At 43.0% G+C, this 22,974-nt stretch overlaps 1 long non-coding RNA gene across 1 annotated transcript; it reads right to left on the bottom strand.

Annotated features, from left to right (window-relative positions):
* Positions 1-1,288: 1,288 nt before the first annotated feature.
* Positions 1,289-21,028, bottom strand: LOC125254814. Its single transcript, XR_007181749.1, has 4 exons — positions 20,774-21,028; positions 19,795-20,030; positions 17,661-17,771; positions 1,289-1,718 (listed from the first exon to the last, which is right to left on the bottom strand). It is a non-coding gene; the product is annotated as an uncharacterized LOC125254814 (long non-coding RNA).
* Positions 21,029-22,974: the final 1,946 nt, after the last annotated feature.

Consider the following 22,974-nt stretch of genomic DNA (forward strand, 5'->3'; position numbering starts at 1 on the left):
GTATGAACTTGTGTCATAAATCTCTGGGTGACTGCTCACTGATAATATCAGTCGTTCCTCCATTTTGAATGAGTGACTCCGGGCGGGCCTGCCGCCACAGCAGCAAGCAGGCTCCTGATTGGTTAACGCGGCGCGAATTTACGCCAAAGTTCAAATTTTTCAACTCGGGCGCCAGACGCGAATTCGCGTCAAACGCTAAATGCACAAAAAGCACCATTCGCGCGTAACGCTTAATTCGCGTCATTCGCGCGAACTAGACGCGCGAATGAGGCGAATTCGCGCCTTCCGCGCCGCGCTAAACGCCTCATTCGCGCCGCAAGACCTCCAGACGCGCGTAAACGCGTCTTTACATTGACTTAACATTGAAATCATTCGCGCCAGACGCTCTATTCGCGTTTGGTGTGAACACAGCATAATGGTTTTCTATGGTTTTCTATGAGAGGAAAACTCCTCTGTGTAACTTTACCTGCGGGTGTCGCTGTTGGGTAGTGTTCCTTAAGAAATACGCGTGACCTGCGCTCTTTTTAATGTCATAATTTGTAATATTTGTGTTGTTTTATATGTAGTATGGATTATTTTCTCATCCTATTTTTTTGAGGAGGCACTGCCTTCTTGCCTACTCGGAGGAAACGCCCCTGCTGCTAGCATATGGTAAACGTGAACTGTTTATGCTGAAGGAGATCGCAGGCCTTTGTGCGTCAGACTCATCGTCTATTTTCGATTGTGTGACGCATCAGTTATTTCAGTTGGACTGTCCCCGTGCATCTGAAGCAGAAGAGGATCAAAGCATCATGTAATCTCTTCTCGGCGCGACTTGGAGTGTTTTGCTGTAACAACTGAGTGAGTAGCTAACCGGTTTGACGGTGTACTTTAAAAACTGCGTCATCTGTTTGAGTCACCACCGAATAAGGGCCCCAACGAAATCCAAGCGCTTGGTTTACAAACAGTTGAGCACTTATAAGTGTGAATGTATAATTTAAGTTACAGTTTGAATTCATAGAGGTTTACAGCTGCAATTTATAACTGATATCATTCACCTGACTGCAGTTTATTTTGCCCTGTGTCTATATCATATAATTTACATTATTTAAATGAAGGGGTTTCATTTGATTTTTTTTCTAAAAAGAAAACTAATATTTTATTTCTGTTTTAAGTTTTAGAGCGTTTTGTTTGGCAAAAAACAAAACAAAAAAAAAATTCTCTTTGTTACTACTTTTGTATTTGTTTCACTGTATATTTGCATTTAATAATTTGATTACAGTGTAGTTTATAAATAAAACAGCCCATAGCAAATAGAGAAATTCATTTTATTTAATTAGGAGAACAGTGTACATAATCTATTTTCTTGGTGTATAGTTGACACATTTTTGGAGGCACCGCCAGCAGATTATAACTTTCCAGAGAAAACCCAGCTTACTCACCATCAATTGCTGAAACCCAGGTCTTGATGATTTAACAGTAGTGTTACATAAAATTTACAATAATCATAATATAAATATATTTTCAAAAAAACTCAAGAATTTCGACAATAATGCAATGGACAGTGCAATCAAATAATAATAAAAGTTGTATATTAATATAATGATATGATATGTAATAATAAATATCACATATAATATATTATATATAATATAATAGGTACACGAGGAGTCTTGGAACTGCAGAGCACAGGTTTTCTTCATCCCTCCTTGAGGTTTGTGTTGTCCTGGTTCCACTGGCTAAAATAGGGAAAAAATATAAATGAACCACGATTAGATGACAGACAATCAAATCACCTGCTCTTCAGAGATGAGTCGGTTTAGGTTCACTGCATTTGTGATTTAGATTAGTTCATAATATAAACTATAATATAATATAATCTCAGAACTAAACACTAGACACTGAACTAAGGACAAACAGGAACTTATATACACTGATAACAACAAATAAATGTTGATGTTGTTGTATATACACTGATGATTAACTCAAATGACATACAGCTGTGATGAGTAGTGCAGTGTCCATGATGACTGATTGTGGTGGGAAAACGTCTCGGTTACGTATGTAACCCTCGTTCCCTGAAGGAGGGAACGGAGACGTACGTCAGTAGTGACCGACGAATTGGGATATCGCTAGAGAGCCCTATCAGCTTCGAGTGAACTAAAACAAGCCAATGGAATTGGCGTGCGATATTTGCATAATGCGCACCGCCTCCGACAGGTGTATCTAAATAGGAAGCAGATGCAATCGCACTCTGTTTTTCGCTGAGGAGACAACTGGTGTCCGCACAACAGCGAGGGTACAGAAACTGTGGCGACGGGACGTACGTCTCCGTTCCCTCCTTCAGGGAACGAGGGTTACATACGTAACCGAGACGTTCCCTTTCAGTCGGTCACGTTCGACGTACGTCAGTAGTGACCGACGAATTGGGATCCCAAATAAAGCGCCACAGTTACGAAACCCCTTCCAGTGCCCAGTGCAAGCTCTAGCCACCCGTCGCACCAATTGGGACGGTGAAGGGGGCGAGCTTACGCCGAGAGAGTCTACTGCTGTTCCGACATACCCACTAAGTAAACTAGACTACACTGGGGAAGCGAACCCGTAGGGGATGCTGCGGAGGCCACTACCTACCCAATGGGGGAGGAGTTTACGTGGAGAATACACATATGGACTGGCCCGGGGGGCAGTATGCATATGGAATCCCTGGGATGGCTCCACCTGGGTAGGGGGAGACTCATCTGACAGGTGACAGCAGAGCTGGCTCTGCTAAGGGAAAGACACGGACTCGGCCCGTAGGGAGTTTTAAACCGTGGATGAATACACATATGGGACCGCTCACGTAGAGGAGTCACGACATATGGGCCCCAGCCAACAGACAGCGTCAGCGACGGATGTAGGCCTGGCATCAGACACTCCGCAATGTCCGAGCCGAAGGGGGAGGCGGAGGAACTCGACAGGGTTCGCCAAGCGGGGAACACGACTGGAGTAAAAAGTATGCACGTATCCGGCCAAGGGGCGGGAATGGCATTGCAAGCCGACACTTAGAGCGGGTACAACACGTCTACCGACTAGTGGATGCGAGTACACGTGAAGATACCAGCTCTACACGTAGGCTATAAAACCTAGCAAACGTGTTAGGTGTCGCCCAGCCCGCAGCTCTACAGATATCTGTCAGTGAGGCGCCATGAGCCAGCGCCCAGGAAGAGGCCACCCCTCTGGTGGAGTGGGCTCTCAACCTGAGCGGGCAAGGCACGCCCTGGGATTCATACGCCAAGGCGATGGCATCCACTATCCAGTGGGCCATCCTCTGCTTGGAGACAGCCTTTCCCTTCTGCTGGCCTCCGTAACAGACAAAGAGCTGATCTGAGGTCCTGAAGCTTCGCGTTCTGTCCACATACACACGCAGAGCGCGGACGGGACAGAGCAAAGCTAGGGCTGGGTCTGCCTCCTCCGAGGGCAGCGCTTGCAGGTTCACTACCTGATCTCTGAAGGGAGTGGTAGGAACCTTGGGCACGTATCCAGGCCGGGGTCTCAGGATGATGTGAGAATCACCGGGCCCGAACTCTAGGCACGCTTCGTCGACCGAAAACGCATGCAGGTCCCCTACCCTCTTAAGGGAAGCCAATGCGACCAGAAGGACAGTTTTCAGAGACATTAGTTTCAGGTCGACTGATCGCAAGGGCTCAAAGGGATGACCCCGGAGAGCTGAGAGAACCAGGGTCAGATCCCAAGAGGGTACGGAGGAAGGGCGAGGAGGATTCAGTCTCCTTGCCCCCCTCAGGAACCTGACGATCAGATCGTGTTTCCCCAGGGACTTACCCTCAACTGCGTGGTGATGTGCAGCGATAGCGGCAACATACACCTTCAGGGTGGAGGGAGACAGCCTTCGCTCCAACCCTTCTTGCAGGAAGGAAAGCACAGATCTGACCGAGCATGATCGGGGGTCCTCTCGGCGAGAGGCGCACTATTCGACGAACAGGTTCCACTTCAGCGCGTAGAGGCTCCTAGTGCAAGGAGCTCTAGCGGAAGTGATGGTGTCTACGACCGCTTGCGGGAGATCACTCAGAACCTCCGCATCCCGTCCAGGGACCACACGTGGAGGTTCCACAGATCGGGACGCGGGTGCCACAGGGTGCCCCGTCTCTGAGTCAGGAGGTCCTTCCTCAGAGGAATCGGCCAGGGAGGGGCTGTCGCGAGGAGGATGAGGTCCGAGAACCAGGTCCGAGTGGGCCAGTACGGAGCCACTAACAAGACCTGCTCCCCGTCCTCCCTGACCTTGCACAGGAGTTGTGCGAGAAGGCTCACTGGGGGAAACGCATATTTGCGTAGACCCTGGGGCCAGCTGTGTGCCAGGGCATCCGTGCCGAGCGTGCCGCCGTCAGGGAATAGAACCACTGGCAGTGGGCAGTTTCTGGGGAGGCAAACAGGTCTACCTGGGCCTCGCCGAAATGCTGCCAAATCAGCTGAACCGCCTGGGGGTGGAGCCGCCACTCGCCCGCAAGTGGAGGCTGCCGTGACAGCTCGTCGGCTGCACGGTTGAGCACACCTGGGACATGAGTGGCCCGAAGGGACCTCAGTTGCTTCTGACTCCACAACAAGAGATGGCGGGCGAGTTGCGACATGCGACGGGAGCGTAGACCACCTTGATGGTTGATGTACGCAACGGCCGCAGTGCTGTCCGAGCGGACCAGTACGTGCTTGTCTGACAGCAGCTCCTTGAAGCGGCTCAGTGCAAGACATACTGCTAGCAACTCCAGGCAATTGATATGCCAATGCAGCTGAGGCCCCGTCCAAAGACCCGACACTGCATGCCCGTTGTACGTGGCCCCCCATCCCGTGGCAGAGACGTCTGTGGAGACCACAGCATGCCTGGACACTTGTTCGAGGGGTACTCCGGCCCGCAGGAACGAAGGATCCGAGCACCGGATGAGGGTGCGACGGCAGCTCGGTGTCACGGGGACACGGAGCGTGCCGCGCTGCCACGCCCATCTCGGGACCCGGCCGCGGAGCCAGTGTTGAAGCGGCCTCATATGGAGCAATCCGAGCGGCGTTACCGCGGCTGCAGATGCCATATGCCCCAGGAGCCTCCGAAATACTTTCAGTGGGGCCGCTGTCCTGCGCTTGAGCGTGCTCAGGCAGGTCAACACCGACTGGATGCGTTCCTCGGTGAGGCGCGCAGTCCGGGCGACCGAGTCTAGCTCGAGACCGAGACAAGAGATCCTCTGCCCGGGGGAGAGTTGCTCTTGTCCCAGTTGACCCGAAGCCCCAACCGGCTGAGGTGAGCTAAAACCATATCCCTGTGTTCGCACAACTGCGCTCGCGAGCTGGCCAGGATCAACCAGTCGTCGAGGTAGTTGAGAATATGAACGCCTTGTTCCTTGAGGGGAACAATGGCTGCCTCCGCATCCTTCGTGAAGACGCGGGGCGACAGGGCCAGCCTGAAGGGTAGGACTTTGTACTGATATGCTCGACCCTCGAACGCAAACCGTAGAAAGGGTCTGTGGCGAGGCAGAATCGAGACATGAAAGTACGCGTCCTTCAGGTCGATCGCTGCAAACCAATCCCGGGGACGGACGCATTCGAAAACGCGCTTCTGCGCATCTTGAACAGCAACTTGTAAAGGTACCGGTTCAAGACGCACAGATCCAGGATTGGCCATAGCCCACCGCCCTTTTTGGTACAATGAAGTAGGGGGCTGTAAAACCCCGACTTCATATCGGCTGGAGGGACCGGCTCGATTGCATCCTTCGCCAGGAGGACAGCAATCTCCGCCCGGAGAACAGGTGCGTTGTCCAGTGACACCTGAGTGTAGTGGACACCCCTGAAAACCGGGGGACGCCGGGCGAACTGAATCGCATAGCCGAGTCTGATGGTACGAATGAGCCAGCTGGACAGGCTGGGGAGCGCTATCCACGCTTCCAGACACCGAGCCAGCGGGACCAAAGGCACCACAGACGCACCGGGGGTGGGGCAGCGAGGCAGAGTACGGGGACCCGACTCGGACGGCATGGGAGCGGCCCGGAGTGTGGTCAGACTCTGCGAGGCAGCAGTGCGTATGGGAGACGGCGCACGGGGCGCGGCCTGCGCCATCACACTGCCACCCGCTGGCGATGTGAGGGGGGGCTGCGCGTGACAAGGCAGGGCCTCGCACGCTGACAGCCGCAAGCAGAGTACGGGGACCCGACTCGGACGGCATGGGAGCGGCCCGGAGTGTGGTCAGACTCTGCGAGGTAGCAGTGTGAATGGGAGACGGCACATGGGGTGCGGCCTGAACCACCACACTGGAACCTGCTGGTGAAGTGAGAGAGGGCTGAGAGTGGCAAGGGGGGGCCTTGCATACTACCAGCCACACCCTCTTGGGACCTGGAGGATCAGATAACAGTTCTATTCGTGGGTACCGCTGGACTCCGGAGAGCCAGTGGCAGAACAGACCAGAAATCTCCACCCGGCCCTCCTCCGGGGAAAGAACTGTTTACTTCAGCTGCAGGTCACCATATCCCCAGGACCGCCTCCTGCTAACCAACTGGGTTGGCTGCGGGAGAGCGGGCTGGGTTTTAGGCCAGCTTGTGAGATGAGCACATCGAGAAAGTGTACTTGACGATGACACATCCCAGCAAGACCAGCCAGGGGTGTTTCCGGACCACCATGGTGGACATTGTCTGGCCAGAGGCCTGCGCTATGACCTGTATCATGCGTAGCTCAACCCTGACTCAGAACTACCCACATGCAATGAGTGCTTTGGCCTACCACGGACTTGCCGGTGGCCAGGACCCATGCAGGGCAGAGGTGGTGTGCCCGTAGCACTGCGACCCCACCCTAAAGGGTAGTGAGAGAGAAAAAACTTGTAATGCAGATTATGGCCCCCTTGGCGTTCCATATTTAACACCAAAGAGGCTACAAAACTGCCAAGTTTTTCCATGCACGTCCGGGCACAGGGGGCGGGGCAAGGCGAGTGCGCATCACACAACGCCCCAGGGGCCCGGGAAAGCATGGTTGTCAAGTCTGAATCTGATTCAGCATGAGCACATCACGACTGTGGGATGCTCAGCATCATCTTCATTTTCAGAGCCCAACAATACTCTCTCCAATGTAGCAGTCGACATCTGATCCTCTGCTGGAGCTCCGACTAAGACGCTAGGTCCCTCATGAGAAGGACCAGCAATCCAAGCAGAAGCTACCAGCCATGTTGGACAGTGAACGTGGCCGTCCAACTGGACGACACGCGGCGCACTGGGCGCCGACGTGGCCATGTTTTATTAAACATGAACCACCCACGGACATAGTCACAACATGTTTGCGATGCACTAGAGGAGTGGGGGGCCCATGGAGAATGGCTCGGCGGGTATAGCCCCACTGTGATCCTCTGGTCACCCAGGCTTATTAACCAAAGTAGTATTTTTCTTATTCAGAAAAATAAACTAGATCGGGGAATAAGTGAGGGGACTCCACCTCATTAAAGGCGCTCGAGTCTCGACCGTGCATCTAGAGTGCCAGACGACGCGCAGGGTTGCCATGGCAACGCGCGCTGTCAGCCGGCAGCTCGACGGCACACGGCGCGCTGAACGCTCAAGCCCTTACGAGAAAGGCGAGACAAACAACGCGCCGACGTGGGCATATTCTCATAAGAGAATATGAACCACCCACAAACACAGTCTCAGCACGCTAAGCAGACATGAGAGAAAGTGATTGAAACGCACAGACAGAATGACGTCTTGAAAAAGACGCAGTGTCTGTCTGTGAAGCTCTTTTAGAAGGGGAAGAGTCAGCTCTCTCGTGCTGAAGCACACAGGGAGTGACGCGATGTGTTCAGGTACACCACTCCCCGAACACACCGGGAGGAACCAGCCCAAATCGCAACAGACAACTGCGTTTTATATGGGAATTCAGTTGCTGTTAAAACAGCAGTTGAGAGCTTAAGCTCAGGCTCCCCGGGAAGCTCGCGACCTCGCTGTTGTGCTTTAACGCCAACACAAACAGACGCTGAATCTCCAAGGCTGTTTAGTTTCACTCTTGTGAAGTCTGAAGCTGGACACCAACTGTTGGCTCCGAAGCGAAAGACAGAGTGCGATTGCATCTGCTTCCTATTTATATACACCTGTCGGAGGCGGTGCGCATTATGCAAATATCGCACGCCAATTCCATTGGCTTGTTTTAGTTCACTCGAAGCTGATAGGGCTCTCTAGCGATATCCCAATTCGTCGGTCACTACTGACGTACGTCGAACGTGACCGACTGAAAGGGAACAGAACAAAGGAGCACATGTGACAGAATGAAAACCAAATCAAACATAACATGACGTGACTGTGAAACATAAGAATCAGGTAAACTTTATATTATTTGTTATAAAGTCTCAGTTTTTATAGCTAATTTGCATTATCGCTAGCTATTAAAAGTCTGATATGTACCGCAGTCCGGTCGGCACAACACCAACAATGACTTCCAGCAGCAGTGCGTATAGACCTATTTTGTGTTTGCAAACAACGATGATGTTTTTAGTTAACCAACCTTAAAAGTTATCTATGTAAAATGTTATAGGTTTAAACATTATTTCATGCTGTAACTGCTATGTATGTCCCCCATGAACTGCATATGTGAATATTATATAGACTTAGTGTTTACATCAAATTCATGCTTTAATAGTAGACTAATCATCGCAGGTTTCATCAGTCCAGTCTGTGACTTGTATCATAAACGTCTGCGTTTAGTTTCAAATGGCGTCTTCAATGACAATATTCTATAAAAATAAAGACTATAGTTTTTGCATTTCGGTTCTGACATCCAAGGGCACAATACATTTTTCTCTTATTCTGTGGATTTTTCCCATTTTCCTCCACTTGTTACCGCTATTTTTCTCCCACCACTGTGCGCATGCAGCTGCAAGTGAAGTAACGGTGACGTCTGCTCTTAATTGGTATATACAGCAGTGCAGCGATCATTTCTGTACGAGTCTATTTTGCTGTGCTGCACTGCACTGAATTAAAGCAATTAAAATAGAGATGGGACGGATTTGAGGTTTGACTGACAGTTTAAGGATCCAATAGAGTTACGAGGTTTTGGCACAAGCTTGGCATACTTGATAACCTGCCACGGGCACACTGGTGCTTTTGTACGGTTGAATGAACATTTTGTATATCTCCCTATTTCTGACACACCCATTTCAGGTCTTGCTGTCTCTACTAATGAGCACATGAGTTGAATCAGGTGTGATAGATGAGGGAGACATACAAAATGTGCAGGGCTGGGGGTCCTCCCGGACAGGTTTGGGAACCACTGTATTAGTGCATAATATGGATTGAGTGAAAGTTACATTAATACGCCTTTAGATGGCGGCAACACTTTACAGGTGAATGAGTCAGTGAGTCACAAGAGACTTTTAAATTGAAAGGAACTTTTGCAAATGAAGCTGTTTTTGCGCTGTAGGCTATGTTATGGAAAATTCCCTTCGCTGTAACAAAGAGAACCCAAGATGCGACACTTTCAGTGCGTTCCAAATGGGATATATCGCCCTCCGAAGGGTACTTCGGAGTGAAAACAATCATTGACGCCATATTGAAGGGTCGTTCCAAACCAAAGTGCTCAAAACTGGCCGCTTCAAAGGGCCCTTCTGAATGAAGGATTTCGAAGGGTACAACTGATGGACACTTCGGGCCCCCATGATCCTTTGCACAGGGAAGTTGTTTGACGTCACAGAATGGGTACAGGAGGCTCGGAGTTCGATTTTACCTATAAATGTATGTATATTATTTTTCTATATTACTGTAATATTTACACGAGTTACACATTATTATGGTCAAAACTACATTGTACTTCAACAAAAATACTTTACAGCTCCCTTTATCAGTCCATCCAAATGCGATAAACCAAAAATAAATAAATAAACTAACGTTAAACAAAGGGCGCAGCTTGCACAATCTACTCCTCTTTGATTGTCTTGTTAATGCCGAGTTCAGACTGCACGATTTTCAAAGTAGTCGGGTCACTGTTCTTTTCACACTGCATGACTATCTTGGCCAGCATTCAGTCGCTGCTGTGTTCAATCTGCACGATGGATCGGCGACAGGTTTCACACTGCATGACTTTACAATAGGAAGAATTGCCGACAACTCTGATGACACGCGAGATGTGACAAGGAAACAACGCGATATCACGCATACAAGACCGGAGTTCTCACGTGAGACTGGGACTATTATTAAAAATGGTATCCTGCAAGAAGCTTGCAATATGAATTGCCTATGCGCTGATATGCAGCGAAAACAAGAAAAAGGAAAGAAGAATATGGAGGAGGCTGTTGGGTAGACGCTGATATTGTGGTCTATAACTCCTCCCCGAACTCCCCGCTGCTCTGTATCTTGTTCTCTCATTGGCTGTCGGTCATCGCCGATGTAGTTTTCAGTCAGAACACTTTTCACACTGCAGGATTTTGAATCGCAGACAGGTCCAGATATTTAGCATGCCAAATATCTCACGGGCGTCGGCGATTCTCTCAGATCGCCTCTTTGCTCATTCACACTGCGCGATTGTCACCCGCGTGAACGAGCACCGATTTGCCTGTGATTTCGGGCATTTATTGGCGATTTCTCAAAACCTGTCGGTGAGCCAAAATCAGGGCTAAAATTATGCAGTCTGAACTCGGCTTAAGATGACGCTGAAGTGCATTCCCAAAGAAGAGTGTTATAACACATGATGCATTGCTGTGTCCATTATCCCATAATTCACACTTTTGGACACTTTTGCTTTAACGCACATTAGACAACACTGCAAAATCAAGCTGTTATATTCATATATGTATTGTCCAACATTCCCATTTTTTTCTGATGCATGACCTGAATTTAATTTCATATGTTGGTAATAATTCAGTGTTTATAAACCTTTTAAAGAATTTTAACCCAAACTGACTGGGTTTCTAGAGAGCAAAGGTTTTGTGTAAAAAGTGGAAGACTTAAACACAAAGTGTGTAAAATAAACTGTTAAAAGGATTTGATGATCACTATGATAGTATTTTATTCTGTGTTGTCATCATTCAGGTTGGATTTCAGCTTTAATGTACGTTTTGTTTTAACAAAGCAGCTGATATTGCCATAGAAACTAGTGGACTGACGACTCACTTTCACCACAAAATGGCGAAACGCAGAGCTGCTGCTGGGCGCAGGTGTTACAATGGAACGTTATTGACTGTCGCTTCTTGTTAGTGTATATTCTTTGTAAAAAGGACAAATGCAAAGATCGCTTTCCTCAGCGGACATTCAAACAGACTTTTATAATGGATATAAGAATTAATGTTATTTCAGACAGGTAATACTCAGGCGATCTCTCTCTCTCTCTCTCTCTCTCTCTCAATAATACTGTACAAAATACAATGATGGAGGGACTTAACGTTCCTTCGTTACTAGTTTTGAAGTGACGTTTTAGAATTAGTAACGGAGGCTTGGTCCAACTGTCAACTTGAGATTTGTATCCGTGGCGGAAGGAAGTAGTGCTGCACAGAAGACCCGTTGTTGTTCTTATTTATTTACACACTCGTGCCGTCAAACTGATGTATAAACTAGGGATGCACCGATCCGATATTCAGATCGGTATCGGCTCTGATACTGCCATTTTTGCCGGATCGGATATCGTCCGGACTAAATCCGATACTGTGCATGTAGTAGTCTGTCCCAGCTAACATCAGACCAGCAGGCCACTGGCGGCCCACCGGCGGACGCCGCCAACGGTCTGCTGGAATTTTGCTCATCGTTATTCCAGCGGGCCACTGGCGGTAGCCGGCACTTTTCCAACGGTGGTCCGCTATCGAGCCACTGGTTTGTAATAAATGTTTTCTGGCGGCCCATGGTCGGTCCACGGTTTATCAGTTCCGTACATTAACCACTGTCCTTCCACACTATAATGAATCAATGTACACCACTCTCAATAGCAGTTGCAAATTTATTTTTAAATACATTTTCAATGAACAGATTAAATAAATACATACATTTATTCATTTATCAGATGTTTTTAACCAACGTGAATATTAGTAATGTAAATTAGGAGCATTAAATTCACATTTATTTCTAAATTAACCTTGGTTTTACCACAGCATTTGCAGTAAAAACAACAAAATGAACCATGGTTTTACTACAACTATGGTTTATCTATGATTGTTGTTGTAAAACCATAACTACAAAGTGCATGGTTTCAAAACCTATGGTAACTAGTCATGATAACCATAGTTGCTACAGTTTTACCATAGTAAAACCATATAGTGCTTTTTACAATATATATTAGTTTCAAAGCAGCTTTACAGAAAGTGCATGTTCAAGATAGCAAATAGCAAAACATCCTTTAATCAGCCAGAGGAATGTCAATATGACAATAGCTCTAAGATGAAGTCAATTTAAAATCGTGTTCAGTTAAACAGACAAAAGGATGCTATCTTCAATATTTTTAAGGGGCAAGTTTGCAGGTTTTCAACACACTTTGTGTTGTTACAATGTTGGTCATATATGTAAATGGAGAATGTTTAATCTTTCTCTGAGTTACATGTACTGAGATATATGGAAGCTTGTTTCCTCTCAAAAAGGGTTTTTCTCAGAATTGTGAGATTTAAATATCACAATTGCGATTTATAAAGTCAGAATTGCATAATATAAAGTCAGAATTATGATATAAAGTCAGAATTGCATGATATAAAGTCAGAATTGCATGTTATAAAGTCAGAATTGCGAGATATAAAGTCAGAATTGCGAGATATAAAGTCAGAACTGCGAGATATAAAGTCAGAATTGCGAGATATAAAGTCAGAATTGCATAATATAAAGTCAGAATTATGATATAAAGTCAGAATTGCATGTTATAAAGTCAGAATTGCGAGATATAAAGTCAGAACTGCGAGATATAAAGTCAGAATTGCGAGATATAAAGTCAGAACTGCGAGATATAAAGTCAGAATTGCGAGATATAAAGTCAGAATTGCATAATATAAAGTCAGAATTATGATATAAAGTCAGAATTGCATGTTATAAAGTCAGAATTGCGAGATATAAAGTCAGAACTGCGAGATATAAAGTCAGAATTGCGACATATAAAGTCAGAATTGCGAGATATAAAGTCAGAATTGCATAATATAAAGTCAGAATTATGATATAAAGTCAGAATTGCGAGATATAAAGTCAGAATTGCGTGATATAAAGTCAGAATTGCGACATATAAAGTCAGAATTGCGAGTTATAAAGTCAGAATTGCGACATATAAAGTCAGAATTGCGACATATAAAGTCAGAATTGCGTGATATAAGGTCAGAATTGCGACATATAAAGTCAGAATTGCGAGTTATAAAGTCAGAATTGCGACATATAAAGTCAGAATTGCGACATATAAAGTCAGAATTGCGACATATAAAGTCAGAATTGCGACATATAAAGTCAGAATTGCGAGTTATAAAGTCAGAATTGCGTGATATAAAGTCAGAATTGTGAGTTATAAAGTCAGAATTGCGTGATATAAAGTCAGAATTGCGAGTTATAAAGTCAGAATTGCGACATATAAAGTCAGAATTGCGAGTTATAAAGTCAGAATTGCGACATATAAAGTCAGAATTGCGACATATAAAGTCAGAATTGCGTGATATAAAGTCAGAATTGCGAGATATAAAGTCAGAATTGTGTGATATAAAGTCAGAATTGCGAGATATAAAGTCAGAATTGCGAGTTATAAAGTCAGAATTGCGAGTTATAAAGTCAGAATTGCGAGTTATAAAGTCAGAATTGCGAGTTATAAAGTCAGAATTGCGAGTTATAAAGTCAGAATTGTGTGATATAAAGTCAATTGCGAGATATAAAGTCAGAATTGCGAGTTATAAAGTCAGAATTGCGAGTTATAAAGTCAGAATTGCGAGTTATAAAGTCAGAATTGCGAGTTATAAAGTCAGAATTGCGAGTTATAAAGTCAGAATTGCGACATATAAAGTCAGAATTGCGAGTTTTAAAGTCAGAATTGTGATATAACACGTGTTATTGTTAAAGGGTTAGTTCACCCAAAAATGAAAATTCTGTCATTAATTACTCACCCTCATGTCGTTCGACACCCGTATGACCTTTGTTCATCGTCAGAACACAAATTAAGATATTTCTGTTGAAATCCGATGGCTCAGAAAGGCCTCCATAGCCAGCAATGTCATTTCCTCTCTCAAGACCCATAAAAGGTACTAAAGACGTCATTGCAAAGTCCATCTCACTACAGTGGTTCTACAATCATTTTATGAAGTGACGAGAATAGTTTTTGTGTGCAAAAAAAAACTAAATAACGACTTGTATAGTGATGGGCCGATTTCAAAACACTGCTTCCTGAAGCTTCGAAGCGTTATGAATCAGTGTATCGATTCATGATTCAGATCGCCAAAGTCACATGATTTCAGCAGTTTGGCGGTTTGACAAGCGATCCAAATCATGCTGATTCATAACGCTTCGAAGCTTCAGGAAGCAGTGTTTTGAAATCGGCCCATCACTATATAAGTCGTTATTTAGGTTTTTTTTGCACACAAAAACTATTCTTGTCGCTTCATAAAATGATTGTAGAACCACTGTAGTGAGATGGACTTTGCAATGACGTCTTTAGTACCTTTTATGGGTCTTGAGAGAGGAAATGACATTGCTGGCTATGGAGGCCTTTCTGAGCCATCGGATTTCAACAGAAATATCTTAATTAGTGTTCTGAAGATGAACGAAGGTCTCACGGGTGTCGAACAACATGAGGGTGTGTAATTAATGACAGAATTTTCATTTTTGGGTGAACTAACCCTTTAAGCTCCACAAAAGGCACAAAAACATTAAAAAGCACCATAAAGTTTCAGTGCACTATATTCCAAGTGTTCTGAAGCCATTCCATAGTTTAATTTGAGGTACAGATAAATATTTAAGTTGTTAAATTAAAGTTCATGTAAATGCCTCCCTCCGCTGCGGCTGTCAGTCATTCTCCATTCAGCATTCAGACTGCGTGTCGCATTCGGTTACGACAGTCAACACAATGAAACTCTCTCCAAGATCAATGTTTCTATTATAGAGTACCTCAGGGATGATGCATTTTTGTAGGCAAAACCCGGAAGCGAGTTAGCATTTTAGGACTTCCGGTTCCAACGCCGTAAAGTCTATGGGTATTTTGAATGGGTTTTTGCTAAATCGCCTGAAATAAGGTCTGTGGTTAACTAAGCCTCTAAATACTTTCATGTTTTGATCTATGACATAAAACACACCAGTTATAACCCACTTGTGATTTTTTTTTAAACAATTAATGTGTCTTAAAATCGGCGATTGCTAACAAATTGCTAAAAGGGACTACTTCCTTTGGCGGGGACTTTAGACGTCATCATGACAAACAGGACATTTGGACAGCATTTCTCATGAAAAAGTGGATAAGTATTCATACACAGCGCAGATCATAATCAGCGAGCATGTTTTTAAATAAAGTTGTTTTCTAAATAAAGTTTGAGGACGCTTGGTGGTGACGACGTTGATACGTGACCATGGTGTGCTGTAGTCCGTTTATAGCCTACTGTTAGCTTTTTATATCTGATGACTTTATTTAGGCTTCAAAATCTATAAATGTTGTGTTAACTTGTAAATATTATCTTGATAGACAAAACGTATAAGTGTCATAACCTTTCGTTAAACACAGAGCTTATTTTCTGCGATTTTCCAAAACTCTATGGGAAAAATGCATAGGCTTTCAATCGAGGGAACCCGTGCGCCGCTAACTTCCGGGTTGGCCTACAAAAACGCGTCATCCCTGAGGTACTCTATTATACTTAATCTATAGAAAACGATATCGATAATATGTATGAATACTTTTCCACTTTTTCATGAGAAATGCTGTCCAAATGTCCCGTTTTTAATGATGACGTCTAAAGTCCCCGCCAAAGGAAGTAGTCCCTTTTAGCACTTGTTAGCAACCGCCGATTTTAAGACACAGTAAAGGTTTAAAAAATCACAAGTGGGTTATAACTGGTGTGTTTTATGTCATAGATCAAAACGTGAAAGTATTTAGAGGCTTTGTTAACCACAGACCTTATTTCAGGCGATTTAGCAAAAACCCATTCAAAAAACCCATAGACTTTACGGCGTTGGAACCGGAAGTCCTAAAATGCTAACTCGCTTCCGGGTTTTGCCAACAAAAATGCGTCATCCCTGGGGCACTCTATACAATATGCATCAATATATCTTCACTATGTGCTTTGAACTTTTCACTGCGGAGCGCTGCGACTCCATGATGCTTCAAGCGCATCATTCTGCACACGGGATGCGCATAAGCGCTTTGTGCCGCTCTGTATGGGAGCCGTTCATATTATAATACTTTTGCACAATGAAAGATTGTTAATAGCATTTTTTTGTTCTGTCCTATCATATGTTGCTGCATCATTTTAATTTTTATATTTTAATTATAAGACATGTAATAGCTTCTGATTTCGTCCACATTTTCATATTTATTCACAAAACTTATAGAATAAACAAATAGGCCTAGGCTATGCATTTATTTATATTATGAAAAGAAAGTATTATGGAAAAAAGTTAAACAAAGTCTTCGTCACTTTTCAGTTTTCATCTTTCATCTCATCTCAACACTTTTTGAGCATCATGAGTGAACGCGATCATCTCTTCCTCTTTACTACTTTACAGAAGAAAATAAACATGAATGAAAATCAAAAAATGTTAAGTTGCAGTAGCTTACCGAAATCTGTATCATGTCAGTTCAATCAGTGTTGTAAACAATGTCACGTATACCTCAGAAAAGCCATTCGTTGACCATAAACTTATAGTCAGCAGCAAGAAAAATAAAACAAAATGGATTAGAAACTTAATTATGTAAGCATAAGTAATATAATATATGGACAAACTGGGTGCGTGTAATCAAACGCATTGTTTTAATTTTATTCTGGAGATTGAACTCGCGCTCTGCTGCCACACTGGAGCGCACTCACCACCTACTGGACAGGGGTGGGAATTACAGTTACAAGCAATATCAGCCTCAGTAATCTGTCAAAATGACGGACAGGCAGCAGATTTTTTCCATCACTGCTAAAAAATAAAATTACATCAATGACGGAAAATTCTCGGTTAACGCGACCTTTGAGATTATATATTATATACACGCCACACTACCACCGGTGACACTCCACGACCGCGGTGGCGCGGTTGTCATGCAGACCGTCACAGCCCTAAGTGAGGCATACAGTTTATTAGGTAATTTAGCACTTTTCTTATTATTTGAATATCAGATTGGATCGGTATCGGCCAACACTGAATCCCAGGTATCGGTATCGGTATCAGAAGTGAAAAAGGCGGATCGGTGCATCCCTAGTATAAACGCAATATCACACTCGTAGCCGTGCGATATGGCTGTATATCAGCACGCTGTGATAACCTACGGCACAAGGCCGCAGGCCTACGGACGAATCACAGCCGTGTACAATATTACAGAACAAACACTGCCCTATTTTCCTGCTTCTAACTTAACTTTGAGAGCAAAATGTTCATTTGTAAAAACATTTTGGGCTTTACTGAAAACATTTGGAGCTCCAGCCCCTTTTAATCCACCCCTAGCACAACCCCTGGCTGAGACCATCATATCATTCAAGAAGCATCTGAAGACACAAGCACCAAACCACCCCACACTCCTAAACCAATACACATACACATACACATACTCATACTCACGGTGTATTGTGTAGACAAGATGATCAACGCTGCTATCAACAGGACACCCACACCAATAATCATGTGGACGGTTTCAGATGAAATAGTGAAACTGTCATTGGAGGTGCGAGTCTGTAAAAAGAGGAAGATTCAGTTCAAGTAACACTTCTCGAAAAAAGATCACAAAGCTTGTGCCAAGTTGTGGCCCAAAGTGCAAGAAGCCAGAAAACATGTTCTAAAGGAAGGCTATTCACTCAGTAATGCAATGTTTCTCAACTGGTGGGTTGTAGCCGTTTTGGGTCATGGAGCGTGTCATCAAAGAAACAACAACGAAAAAATATATACTGAATATTCAAAGTGGTGTATCGATTATTCCGGTTATGTATATTTTCAATGTGTTGTAATCACCTAGTTGAATAAACGCCTTTGGTTTCAAAATCTGGACATTGTCAGAGAGAGAAGAGCTATTCTGATTATTAATACGTGTATTTGTGATTAATATGTGAATTTTCCCAACAGAACTTGTAGTTTTAATCAACATAAGCCAATATGAGAAAGCTGTGACTCATAAACATGCGTGATTATTTCACCTCACGGTGTCAAACCGCGACCCTGCAGTGTGTGTGAGACTTGATGAATAAGATCAGAATGAAAATATTTTATTTTGTATTAAATATTTTACACATTATTCTGTCATTGACAATCATTTCACTGTATGTAATTCACATATTTATGGCAAAATTCTTAATATTGCAAATCGAGCTGTCAACACGTTACTGTTTAAGATTAATTAACCTAAATGTTTAACATCGTTAAATTTCTTTGAGGCAGTTTCCGCACATTCATCTATTTCAATACCTGCTCTTACTAAAACGGTTTTGCTAACCATAGTTTAACCATGGCATTTGTAGTAAAATGTATGTGTACATACAGAGAAAAACACACATTTATCACTAAATTTTTTGGCTTATTTAAATAATGAATGAAAAACCCCATGAATTCAAAACTTTACTTTCCTGGCTTTTAGTCCATGTCTGTCAGCTTCTCAAAAATTGACAAAGTTAACGGTGCAGTATGTAATATTTTCTGTCCGCTAGAGGACTATTCAAAACAAAGGCGTAGATGACGGCAAGTTTGAGCGTATAATCTTGGGACATGTGGTCTTCACCTCACAGCTGGTGGAAACAATCGGGATAGGACTCGGACAGAAATCATGTTCATGGATGCGATTATTAACGTTACTGTAGTGTGAAGCAGAGCAGGAGCGAGTGTTGTGGAGCTGAACGAGGAGCTGGAGTGATTGATCAACACACGCCTCACGAGCAGCGGGACTTTTATTATGACACAGTCGCCGGCGCTGCTTCCGCTTTTCCGGTCATGAGTATGAGGTAACGCAGCTCTGTTTATCATATTAGATACATTTGAGAGTGTTGAAAATGATGTTATAACGTTACTCTGTGCGTTCGCTCGGCGGCTGCTGTGAGACACTGTTACACACTGCAGTAAGATAGATCGATTTTACAATATCATATTAAATGCTGGATGATTGTGTTGATAAATGGCATGCAATTAATTTTAAAATGTATTGTATGATGGAGAAAATGCTGCATTACTGTTACTAAAAATAATGCTGCATCTGATTATGCTATGTTAGCTACTTCACAAAATAGTGTTTTTCTCTGAGGCATGGTAAAGCATGGTACTCGCAAAACATCAAGAAAATTAGATTTAAGCAATAAGATTAAACGTGTTGAGCTATATAACAATAATAAGTTTTCTGTCTATAAATATATCAAAACAGTTGTTCCCTTGTCTATTAAAACATGTAAATATTAAAGTGTCTTTGGTGTTTCCATGGTTTCTACAAAATAAAACCGGAAACCGAGGGTAACGCGGGTATGACGCAATTGACAGGCGACTCCTCACACGTCCCGGAGCCTTGGTTAAAATTGCAATTTTCTCACGATTTACAAATAGTTGCAAACATTTGGGATATTGTAAGTCCTCAAGTGTACAAAATATACTGCAAAATTCTTACATATTGCACCTTTAATGAACTTTTAGCTGATTTTAAATGAAAAAAAAAAAAGTAAAAAGGCCATAAAAAAAATTGTAAGTCACAGAACACCTCAGATTCTCCTCGATCGAGCTTCACCTTAAAGTATTGCACAACCTCTCTGAGTGTTGTATTAATCTTGAGATCAGGTCGTATGCTGAATCTTTCATTACAGAGTGGACAGAAGCAGGTCCAAGTGTTCGTCCAGCACTTGCTCAGGCAGGATCTGCAGAAGTTGTGTCCACATGGAGTGGTGACTGGATCAGTGAACACTTCCAGACAGATGGAGCACTGGAGCTCCTTATTTAGTGCTGAACCACTGGAGGATGCCATGACTGAAAAGAAAAGTAATGACAATATATTATCTACATTGCTGAAGAGAGCAACTTTCATAAAAACTTATGTGCACTGAGTAATTTAGTTCATGTTCTAAACTGGATGTTGCATGTCTAAAAAGTATTACTAAAAACTATTATAACAACTTAAACTATGAACCGCTGTCAAGCAGTCAGAGCAGGCATCATGACAGCAGTTTCTGACAGGAAGTGCCTCCATCACTAACCCTAACCTCACTGAGACTATAAGCTCCGCCTCTAACTTCCCGTCTGAGACGGCTGGCCATGTGCTTCATACGGCTGTAGTTAGATCTGTTGGGCTGCAGAAAAATCTACTGTAAATACAGAAACTAAATATGTGTCTCTGGGAGCCACAGTTCAGCAGATGTAATCGGTTTTTACAAAACAATTTTATACAATCATGAAAAGATATTTTTATATAAAAGACAACACAGAAAGGTATGAAAGTGTAATATAAAAATAGCCCACTAAATAAACATCTGTAAACACCAGGTGTCATTTTTGTTTAACAGACTTGCAACTTTTACTAGAAAAATCATCATTCTGATTTTTCATTCTGGATTTTTCATCTTGCCGCCAATCTCTAAAGCGTGACATGACCACAATAATCAAACTTCGATTTACAGCCAAAAGTAAAATTACACATAGTACTTCTACCAACTATCTGATGCTGCTTCATGCTATTAATCTACTGAACAAGCTCTTACATTTCCATCACTTACCTGAGAGTGAATATCAGATCTGGTCGTTGATTTCAGAGTTACTGAAATGAAGTGCTGTTTGAAGCTTTCAGTTCATCTGTTAATTTCACTTTCACTGAAGTCTCTTTTACTCTTGATAAAAGATGCTGTAGCTCCGCCCATAATCATGAATATGGAACAGTTCATGATTCATCCCTGCTGAGTGTGTAACAGTGTTAGAAACTTTTACAATATAAAGTATGTTGATTATGTATATTTTTCTTATGAATAATTGACTGCAAGGACCGAAACAATGTTGTTGTTGTTGTTGTTGTTGTTGTTGTTGTTGTTGTTGTTGTTATCAGAGTTTATACAATTGCAGCTTTATAGAAACAACTGTTGTGGAAAAATTATTTATTCCTTTAGTGGTGAGAATGTAGAAGAACCACCACACCTAGTGCTGTTGCCTTATATATATCCCCCTAATTAGGGTCCAAGCCCAAAAGGGGCAGAGGCCTTATTGTTTTCCTAAAGATTTTTTTTTTAAATTTATTTTTGTTTTGTTGTGACTCCTCGAACACAAGTAACAAAAAAAAAATAAAAATCCTGGTCCATATCAAACACACTTGCATATTTATGTACTGTATGAAACTCGGTACACATATAGACCTCATCGGGCATAAAAATTTTGTTTTATTTTTATGCTCTAAGTTATACGCCATCCCAACAGGAAGTCATCTATTATGGGTTGTTTATTATAGCCTCAGAGCCACACCCACCATATGTAATCGCCACGGACCAATGATAGTACGAAGGAGTTTACCAGCCTTAGTGAGCTTTTCTAGAAAGTTCGATTTGGCAAGCTGTTTCGAACTCCTGAAATGAACATCATTTTCGTCTGATTTGTTCAAAATGACATCACATCAGTTCATTCTTTGATTTCGCTAGAAGTATATCAGAGCCTTTAAGCTCCAACCTTCGTCAAACACCTGAACAAAGTGATATTGAGATAAAGGGGTGGTCACACTTTTCGTTCCATTGTCTTTTCTCAGTTTGCACATACAGGGTAAATAAATTGTGTAAATGTCTGGTATGGCATAAAAGATTCAGATGGAGATGTGTAATAAGGAGGTAGGTATGTTGAGTAGACACCTATGCAGCTGGTGAGCCATAAAAGCCCAGTGTTTCTGCTGAATGTGGCTGTAATGTTGACTGACCCAGAGCCTCATATGTGAATGTCTGTCTCGACCTCGATCTCTGGTAGATCACGTTATTACAACTGGATTATTCAGATCAGATCTGATCTTTCAACAGCTCGGTTTGTCATCTCTTTAGGTACAGCACATTCACTATCTGCACCATCATCATATTTTTGATCAAATAAATGCAGTCTTGATGAGCAGAAGAGACTTCTTTCAAAAACGTTAAAGATAGTAATGTTTTCAAACTTTTGACCAATACTGTAGATGCATACCTACTGAATTAAATATGATATTTGAAGAGTGAAAATCTTCCAGAGAGTTGATATTGTGTTTGTCTGTCAGTGATGTGGAGAAGCTTGCGACGGTTACACTGATGGAGAAGTTTGTTCCCACCGTCTCCGGCTCTCAGAAGCTCCTGGCATCGATGGACTGCCGTCAGCTCACTCAGGTTCACGGATTCACCGATATTGTGCTCAAACCAAAGTGAAAAACTCTTTCATTGTGAAGCTTTCTAATGCTCTCACTTCTCTTGAAGAATATTTACTAGATTTAATGATCATCTGCACTAAATAATAATTCAGTATTTTCATTCACAACTGATGAAAGTCAATAAAGATCCTGTTTTATTCATATTCTGTCTGTTGTTTCTGTGAGCAGATGTTCATGAACTCAAATCATTCTCAAATGTGTATTTACATATTTATTAGCAAGCAATTTAGTTTACAATCAATATCAGTTATAGAATTGAACTCTTGTCTTTATTCAGATATTACAATATAAACCAAAAATCACAATATTTCACAAGTAATTCAATGTTAACAGCTGGAGAAGAGAGAGAAAATGGCTTCAGAGATTTCCTTAAAAAATAACAGGTAGAAACAATTTCATAGTAGATTTGAAAATCAAAGTATTAATGAAAGACAAAAGAAATATATATAGATGTGTAACAAACATGACATTTACATGTACATATAACTCACAAATATTTCATTATAGTTTTTCTAAAGGCCCGAATATACATTTCTTTTTTGCCCTTGTGTC

This window comes from Megalobrama amblycephala, linkage group LG19 (genome assembly GCF_018812025.1).
Source record: "Megalobrama amblycephala isolate DHTTF-2021 linkage group LG19, ASM1881202v1, whole genome shotgun sequence".
Lineage (NCBI taxonomy): Eukaryota > Metazoa > Chordata > Actinopteri > Cypriniformes > Xenocyprididae > Megalobrama > Megalobrama amblycephala.